Here is a 9,556-nt window from a genome sequence, read left to right as displayed (position 1 = left end):
AGGTATACATATAAGCAAAACATAGAAATATAGAATAATGTTATATTAAAGTAAGAGTAAAGTTTAAGTTGTAGCTAGGATTGAGATCAGGACCTACATATATGTTGAATTGTCATATATAGTTTGCATACATGACCTGTCATGTTTAACTCTTGAAGTTATGGTAGAAGGCCAAGTGCCAATTGGTTCAAGCTTCAAGAGATGTTATGCTGGAAGTATTATCAAGCTTTTTCAATTGCATTGATGTGTAAATGATATATGGTTGTCTACTGGATACAAAAAATTGTTTCTAACTAGGATGGAAAATGTCTAGGTAAGTTTGAGCGGCCCATCATATCCTGAGCTCCTTTTGGCTTCGGAGGCCTTGTTGTGAGAAATTATCTTACTGGGTTTCTTCATTATGTAGATGGACTATGTGGTGGATGCGAAGCCATTGCTCAAGAAGGAATAGGCCTTAAGAGAGCTTCATTTATATGGTTTATGCACTATATTATGACAAGCACAAGAGGTTTAATGACGCAAAGAAGATGTACAATCTGGGGATGCAGAAGTAAGCAAGCTCTTACCTCATAGCCTCATATTTCAGTTTTGTTTTTACCGAGACAGTCAATAGTTTTTGCCAAAATCAATAGTTTTGTGTGAGCTCAACTTCCATTATCTATATCTGATTATACTATGAGCTACAGAAAAGTAGAATCTTGCTTGTACTTCCTCCGTCTGGAACTATGCATATATCAGGTTCAAATACTGCAAATGTTGTTTAGTAGTATAAGTTAATGTCTTTTTCATTCCAGGCTCAAGGGGTTTTGATTTGATTTAATTTAAGGAGATCTTTGGATCTTATCATTTTCATAGATGCATGTGGGGTAGGCTCTTGACCAATCTGAACAGCTCTACTAAAACATTATGCATGGTTCAACAACAATAAACAATTGAGACAATTAGTAATTCCAAGTAACACTTCATGTTAAAATAGATCTCAGTACACTGTTTGGTTCAGAATAAAGCTGGTTCCTTACTGAATTGTTTAATAGCCTGACAGAGCCTATCAGAGTTGCACAAAGCACATGAACAGTTTATTCTTCGAATGGAATCATACAAGAGGAGGAAAGATAAAGTATGACTCTGATTTCATGTATTAATTCACTTCAGACCATGGCCAGTGTTCAATGTATTCAGCTTTTTTTTTATTTATGTGCTTTAGCTGCAGGAAAGAATGCCTAGGAAAGCTGATCCAAGTCCTAATGTGTCTTTTGTACTGATGTCCTGTGCACGCTGGTTTTAGCTTTCTAGAACGCACAAGAATACTTGGAAATGGGTAGATGAGATCCTCTTTTATTGCAAAGGTCATGTGCACCCGACCTTCTTGGCTAATTCCTTTGTACTGATGTTCGTATTGCTGTTTTGCAGGCAAGGACTAATTATCTTTTCTGTAATAAGATCCTTGAAGCTCCTTATGAGGAGGAAGTTTCACTGCTTTTGAAAATATTCAGGTGAGTATGCTTATGAAATCACATGCCTGATATGTGCTTGTCTTTGCTTTTTATTTTTCAAATGTGAACAACACATTGGCAACACATGAACCCATGCATTGTTCCTGCAATTCGACATGATGTGATATGTGAAACTCTTTTTGAGTAAAACAGTGCATAAGGATGGAGGTAAGCTACAATCATCCTGAGTTCCTGTCTGCTTATTTACACATTGGCTCAGATGTGTTGTAGTGTTAATGTTTCAAATACTTAGGGTAGTCAGTCATGGTGCTAAGATGTGTTGTAATATTGATGTTCCAATTTTTCGAACAGACACTTGATGGATAGAATAGCATATGCTCTCAGATATGTCGTAGTATTCATGATTCAAATGGCGGATAGACATATATGATGGATAGTGTACCCACACTGCTCAAATATTGGCACATTAACGATGTATTTGTTTACCATATGCTGTGATTGTGTTGAATTTATCCTATGCCATGTATGCTATTTGTCACATCTTACTACCTTGAGTCTTTTTATGCTTAATTACATATTTCATTACCATCAATTTAATTACATTTAATTGTTTAAACGGTAGGGCGCGCGTTGCGCGCCTAATGGTCTAATCGCAGTCATTACAATTCACTGCCCTCACCGCCGCATCTCACGGGAAAAGGGCCCTTGTTTTGGTCATTTTACAGAAAAATCCTTATATTTACTAGAAATTGCAGCTAAACCCAGCTTGTATGGGCCGCACAGTTGTCGCGTTTAAATATTTTGCACGTGGAACCTCAAAGTAATACTTATTTCGACACAAAGAAGAAGAAGAAATTCAATAATATTGTTATTTTGCAAAAACAACCTCCGCAAAGCAGTTTTTCATTTACCCCCTCCCACCGTCCCGAACCCATTCTCTCCCCGGCTCCCCCGCACTCTCCTGGACCCAGGACCCCGCTGCCATCCTCTCTCTCTCTCTCTCCCTGTCTGTCTGCTCTCTGCCTCGGCGCCGCCGTCTCCCCTCCCTCCTCTCTCCCTCTCCGCCTGCCTCCGTCGCCCCTCCCTGCCAGCGCTCCTCCTGCTCTGCGCTGCCGCCGCCGCCTGCCACGGGATGTGGATCCGGTGCAGGCCGCGGCTCAGAGGGAGGGGGCGTGGGTGGGCCTGGGCGCACGGTGGCCTCTCTCTCCCTCCCTCGCCTGCTCCCCGCCGCCGCCCTCTATCCCTGTCTGCTCTACGCCTCCCCACCGCCGCCTTCCTCTCCGCCTCTCTCTGTTGCCCCCTCCCCGTCGCCTCTACCGACGGTCCGACATCGTTTGCCTTTCCTTCTTGTGGCGCCTCTTCTGGTCCGGGCGGGCCCATCTCCTCACGATTGAAGCCCTGCGGGATCTCGAGCCCACCGCGGATGTTGATGCGGTCGCATGGGTGGCCTCCCCGTGCCCGTCACCACGGCCGCAGGCCCACGCTCGACGTCCAGCGGCGGCGCGGGATCAGGATCGTCCTCCATGCTCTGGTCCAGCGGTGGGGGCGGAGTATCTGGGCTCCCCCGAGAAAGCGGAGGACTGGAACCCCTTGCGGCGCGCCCAGGAGCGCGGCTTCCGCGGCCACCCGCCCTCGCGCCGCGTCCTGCGTCGCCACGACCGGTGGTCTGCCGTGAGCTCGGCATCGCTGCCGCGCGCACTCGAGGGAGCCGAGCAGAGGCAGTGCAGCTGAGCAGCGCAGTGGAGTAGGTGTGGCGTCATCCAAATTAATTTCCTTGCTCGTCCATGTTATTAGTTGTTTTCTATTTTCTTCTCCGCTTTCATACCGGTTGCCCATAGTATTCAATTCATGAGAAATTTCCGAAGTGTGATTCGCATTTGTCTCATCATTTTACAGGTTCTGCATTTAGATTTGGTTTCCTCCATTTCGATTTGCATTTTTTGCTTGCTTGGATTATCTGCAGTTCGAGTGACTCTAGAAGGGACTGTTCCTCACATTAGGGATTTCCAAAATCTGTCTCCTCTATGGTCTGTTTCCCACCTTAAATCGATTCGCTCTGCAATGGATTTGTTTTCCTTTACATTTTGAAGTTTCGTACTTGGGTTAGCTCTTCAAATGAAAACCCTGCCTTCGATTCCCTACCTCCATCCTGGTAATTTTTCCCATCCACCAATAAATATTCCTCTCCGATACAGATTAACATATGTTTAAATGTTGTGCGTTTTATCCAGTGTCATGTAGATCTGTTCTCCTTTGCATTTCGATTTTTGCTAGACACATTCTCTTGCTAGGGTACCTTTTTCTCTATTCTTCTTTTGCAGATATCATTTCCAGTAACTAACCTTTTACCTCTTCTCTTTTTTCCCCTTTTACATCTCGCTTCTACATTGCTTCCGGAGAAGGAAGTCTCACTGGCTTATTGATTGCTATGCCGAAGAATCTAGCATTACAGATATGCCAAATGTTAATTCATCAGTATACGCACAGCTGATTTCCATAAGAAATTTTTAGTGATCATTACAATTCTGTATTTGTAGATCAAATTGAGAATATGGATCTATATAAAGCAACTAATTGATTAACTTATTATCAACACTGCAGGAAGAACAATAACTTGATTCATGATACAAGCCTGCATCTTGGTAAGTTTTTTTTTATACATCTTAACTACAGTTCATTACTTGATCATTAGACATGTCAACAATATTACTTACCCCTGGTTGCTGCTTGCTTTTAGAAAACTTCCATATATGATATAGATTACTGAATGTGGATTCGATTTGTCTCTGCTTAATTATACCCATACTTAACCAGCCTGCATATTAATGATATTACCCACTACTAATTAGCTTCTTTGTTAATAGAGTCCTATGTAGTATCTGCTGCTATAGTATGCACATCGAAACCGTGTACTGTTATTTATTCAGATACTTGGAACTTCCTAAGGATGATCAGCATGATTAGCAGGCCAATGATTCCTTTCCAACAAACAAATTCTTTTGCACTATCGGCTGCTATTTGTGAACTGAGTATTCTCGAAACAGCTCTGATGACAACAACCCCATATTGACTATTACACTATTGGTACAAACAAATAATAAGACTCCATATATTTCTTCCTTCATTTTTCCCTTTTTCCTTAAAATAACTCAATGTGCATATACTCTATTTATGCCTGGTCATAAAGAAGCAGTGGATAGCAAGAAGTATTAGTTCCTGGCATTTACATTTAAGATTTAGTAGCGACCACCAACTCTAAAGGTATTGTTGGAGTTCCCTTCTATGTTAAGTTTCATTGTTTATGGCAGTGTACTCAGAACATCTTGAAGTTCTGCCATCTCATCCAAATGCTATAATATACAATATCATGTCTTAAACTGTCGACCACCTCTATTGAAAAAAATAATTTGACAATGGACGTTGTGATATCAACTTCCTCACTATTTATTACAAAAGTTGCCCTGCATTTTCTTTTAGGATAAATGAAGCCCTTCTTAAAAAAAAGGATAAATGAAGCCCAGTATAATACCATCAACCTAAGGTGTGGTAATAGAACTGTTCTTTCTATCTTTGGTTGATATGAAGAAAACTAATTAACCTTTGACATTTACCTCATATAGTTTGATTGTTTTTCCATATTTTTTTCTAAATTAAAAAAAAGTGTTTCTTAACGTCAGGGAACAGATGCCTTGGGGTATGCTTGTGTCGTGGTGCTGCAAACCACAGCCGGGTGGCGGAAGGCACCCGCCCTAGCCCAGAGGGTGTGAACTCGGGGTTAGCTAGTCTTAGTTCGATCTCACTCAAGAACGCGATGAACACAGCTGATTTAGAGTGGTTCGGGCCGCCGGAGCGTAATACCCTACGTCCACTGTGTGTTGTATTGCTTGCGCTCTCTAGCTGAGTCTTGAGAGAGTCTGAGGATCTGTGTTCTAGCGGGTGTGCTCTCCCTTTTATATGTCCAAGGGGAGCACGTACACTGAGCGGGGCCCCGACATGTGGACCCGGCGATGTATTATAAACTACACTTTGGCCTTCAATGCCTCAGATCCGGAGATCTTGTCGTCGGCTTCCGTGCGTAGCTTCTGACCAGGGATGGTCTTGAGCTGTCCTGTCAGAGTAGAGTCTAGCCTCTGCAGCCGCGCGTCGAGGTCATGATGAAGCGCCGAACTACTGACTCAGTCCACTGTAGCAGTGTGCACTGTTGCTCCAGTCAGTAGCTGGTCATCATGACTCGTCGCGCATGCGCACGGCGCTGAGTCTTTAATGCTTGTCTTGGTAAATGACGAGCCGCGTCGGTAATTGGCGATCCATAGTGTGGACTGACAAAAGCTGCCCCGTGCCCAGAGGCAGCAGAGCCCACCTCAACCACTCGCACTTAATGCGGGTGGGTGAGGGAGCTTCCAGCGGAAGGCTTGCGCCCGCGCCCGCGTGACACGTGGCGGCTCCGGACCCCTCCCGAGCAGCTAGCTGAGCCGAGAGCTCACGGGGGTCTGGATAGGCACGTGGAGGTCCAGGACCCATCTGCGGGAGTCCGGATGGCACGTGGAGGTCCCGGACCCACCTGCGGGGGTCCGGGTCCGCGGCCACAGGTACTGAGTATTTCCACCTCTAGGACACGTGGTGACACCGGACCCGTCCCCGAGCGGGAAGCGGGTCCGGGACCGTTGGTCCGGTGAGATGGAGTCGGACCCCAGGGGTCCGGCTGCTCAGCTCCTTAGGGCGTAGTTACGGATAACTACGCGAGTCTTGGCACAGTAGGAGTGGGTACTCCAGTTGCAGGGTACCGACAGAGGCCCCCGGGCCCGCCTCGGGAGAGGCAACGAACCCGCAGGTGGGGCCACTACTGTGAGCAACTTGGCTGCTTCTGGCGCCCAGCGGTGCGCGCCGCAAGGGTCTTGCCCCGCGTCGTCCATCCTTTGGGTCACCTGCTGCATCATCACGTTTGGACCTGCACATGACTCAAGGTAGATGCTTAGTAGCGTGCCCACGGGTCCCAAATCCTGTTGGCTGTAATCCTTTGAGATAGACAGCTAGGTTCAGTGAACGGAGCTCAAGGGGCCGGCCTTTAGGTTAAGAGAAAGTCCGGACCTCCAGGTTCCCAGTCCTAGGTACTACGACACTCATTCACAGGAGGTGGTGCGTGCAGGCTTAGGGTACGGAACCAGGCTAAGCGGCTACACGGCTCCGGACCTCCCCGGAGAATGAGTGCGCTTCCCTGAACCTGCAGGTTCCCAGGGGTCCGAACCCCTCTCTTCCATGAGGGGTCTCGAGCTAAGTCACTAACTAGCCAACTCAATTCGGACCACAATCACCGCACAAGAGTAAGAAGCCACGTGGGGGTTAGCGCAAACAGAATGCGTAGATCGAAATTGGAATGTAACATCCTTAGAGGCGAACTGAGAATAAACTTTTCCTTTATAACTAGATGTACATGAGATGTGCGATGTAAGCCAGAACACGGGTTTATGAGGCCGGAGCTGTCCGGACCTCCGGGCCCCCAGTCTTAGGTACTACGGTACTCACCCTAGGGAGGTAGAGCATGCAGGCTTAGGGTACGGAACCAGGCTAAGCGGCTACACGGCTCCGGACCTCCCCGGAGGGTGAATACGCTTCCCTGAACCTGGTTCGCAGAGGTCCGGACCCCTCCACGGGGGAGGCTCACCGGACTGGACCACACGGAAGTACTACATAGTTACAAAGGAAAAGGTTTTATTCACTGCTGGGCCTCTAAGAGTAGGACTTACAGAGATGTAGAGTCGGGGGTACGACCGGAGTCGGCTTTCCGCCGGAGAGAGCCACTAGAGCCGGCTTTCCGCCGGAGCGGGCTTGGTGCGACCGGAGTCGGCTTTCCGCCGGAGCGGCTTGGTGCGACCGGAGTCGGCTTTCCGCCGGAGCGAGCTTGGTGCGACCGGAGTCGGCTTTCCGCCGGAGCGGGCTTGGTGCGACCAGAGTCGGCTTTCCGCCGGAGCGGGCTTCCTCACATGAGTGAGGTATGCTGCGAGCTGGGATTTGTCGCTCCGCCGCTCGCAGCTTGTGAGGGGGCCCTTGACGGGCGCCCTGACTCTTGCCGACGTGCAGCGCGCGCCGCTGCCGACGGTGGCTGCTCCACGGGCACGGTTGCACCTGGCGCAGGAAGGCGAGAGGCGTGTGGTGCGGATGACGCCACACCCTCCGTCATCTCCAAATGTCGTCGTGGTGGGAGTGCTCAACCATCCGAGCCATGGAGATGAGCAAGAGATGAACTAAAACTAGCTAAAGCCCCCCTACCTGGCGCGCCAAATGTCGTGGTGCTGCAAACCACAGCCGGGTGGCGGAAGGCACCCGCCCTAGCCCAGAGGGTGTGAACTCGGGGGTTAGCTAGTCTTAGTTCGATCTCACTCAAGAACGCGATGAACACAGCTGATTTAGAGTGGTTCGGGCCGCCGGAGCGTAATACCCTACGTCCACTGTGTGTTGTATTGCTTGCGCTCTCTAGCTGAGTCTTGAGAGAGTCTGAGGATCTGTGTTCTAGCGGGTGTGCTCTCCCTTTTATATGTCCAAGGGGAGCACGTACACTGAGCGGGGCCCCGACATGTGGACCCGGCGATGTATTATAAACTACACTTTGGCCTTCAATGCCTCAGATCCGGAGATCTTGTCGTCGGCTTCCGTGCGTAGCTTCTGACCAGGGATGGTCTTGAGCTGTCCTGTCAGAGTAGAGTCTAGCCTCTGCAGCCGCGCGTCGAGGTCATGATGAAGCGCCGAACTACTGACTCAGTCCACTGTAGCAGTGTGCACTGTTGCTCCAGTCAGTAGCTGGTCATCATGACTCGTCGCGCATGCGCACGGCGCTGAGTCTTTAATGCTTGTCTTGGTAAATGACGAGCCGCGTCGGTAATTGGCGATCCATAGTGTGGACTGACAAAAGCTGCCCCGTGCCCAGAGACAGCAGAGCCCACCTCAACCACTCGCACTTAATGCGGGTGGGTGAGGGAGCTTCCAGCGGAAGGCTTGCGCCCGCGCCCGCGTGACACGTGGCGGCTCCGGACCCCTCCCGAGCAGCTAGCTGAGCCGAGAGCTCACGGGGGTCTGGATAGGCACGTGGAGGTCCAGGACCCATCTGCGGGAGTCCGGATGGCACGTGGAGGTCCCGGACCCACCTGCGGGGGTCCGGGTCCGCGGCCACAGGTACTGAGTATTTCCACCTCTAGGACACGTGGTGACACCGGACCCGTCCCCGAGCGGGAAGCGGGTCCGGGACCGTTGGTCCGGTGAGATGGAGTCGGACCCCAGGGGTCCGGCTGCTCAGCTCCTTAGGGCGTAGTTACGGATAACTACACGAGTCTTGGCACAGTAGGAGTGGGTACCCCAGTTGCAGGGTACCGACAGCTTGTTTTGCATTTTTGTTAGTGTTATATCTGTGAATATCTTTTGAATTGAATCTGATGGAAAAGGGCCTCAAACAACTTGTTACCTATCTTTTCCCCCACTTCAACTGTTCTTTCAATTTGTTTCTAAGTATTATTATTGTTTCCTCTTGTAAATATGTAGGCCATATCTTCTCAATTACCCTTCCAGGATGAGAAAATTCTTATTATCAGCATCAATAGTTTGAGCAAGGTAATCAGCCCAACAAGTTTGCTATATTTCTCATGTCTGCAACCAGTTTAAAGCTGCATTACGAGCTCAATTTAGCATTTGTATATTCTTGGATGTAACTGGGAGTTAAGTAGTATTTAGCTGCATGTGTACAGCTCATTGTCTTATTTTGACCCGTGTTATGAGTTGGGTGAGGCATACAACTACTTTATCTTTCCCATATCGCATATTGCTAATCTATGTTCTTCCTTATTTGCAGCTTGTGAATCGATTGTCACAGGAAAATCTCATGGCTTATTTGTCAACATTTCTTTCTGCAGTTCTGGATGCTTTTGAAAACCACAGCCCATATGTCCAATGTTATACAGTCGTCTAGTCGAACCTAGTCGCCATGGCACCGATAAGGTTACTAGTCGCGACTAGTCGTCGATCAGGTCGATTAGTCGACCATAGTCGGTCCTAGTCGTCGCTATAGTCGTCTTATATATTCCAGGACATATATGTACATGTATATGTACTTATAT

The sequence above is a fragment of the Panicum virgatum genome, chromosome 9K (genome assembly GCF_016808335.1).
Source record: "Panicum virgatum strain AP13 chromosome 9K, P.virgatum_v5, whole genome shotgun sequence".
NCBI lineage: Eukaryota > Viridiplantae > Streptophyta > Magnoliopsida > Poales > Poaceae > Panicum > Panicum virgatum.
Note: the sequence above shows the minus strand (reverse complement) of the source record.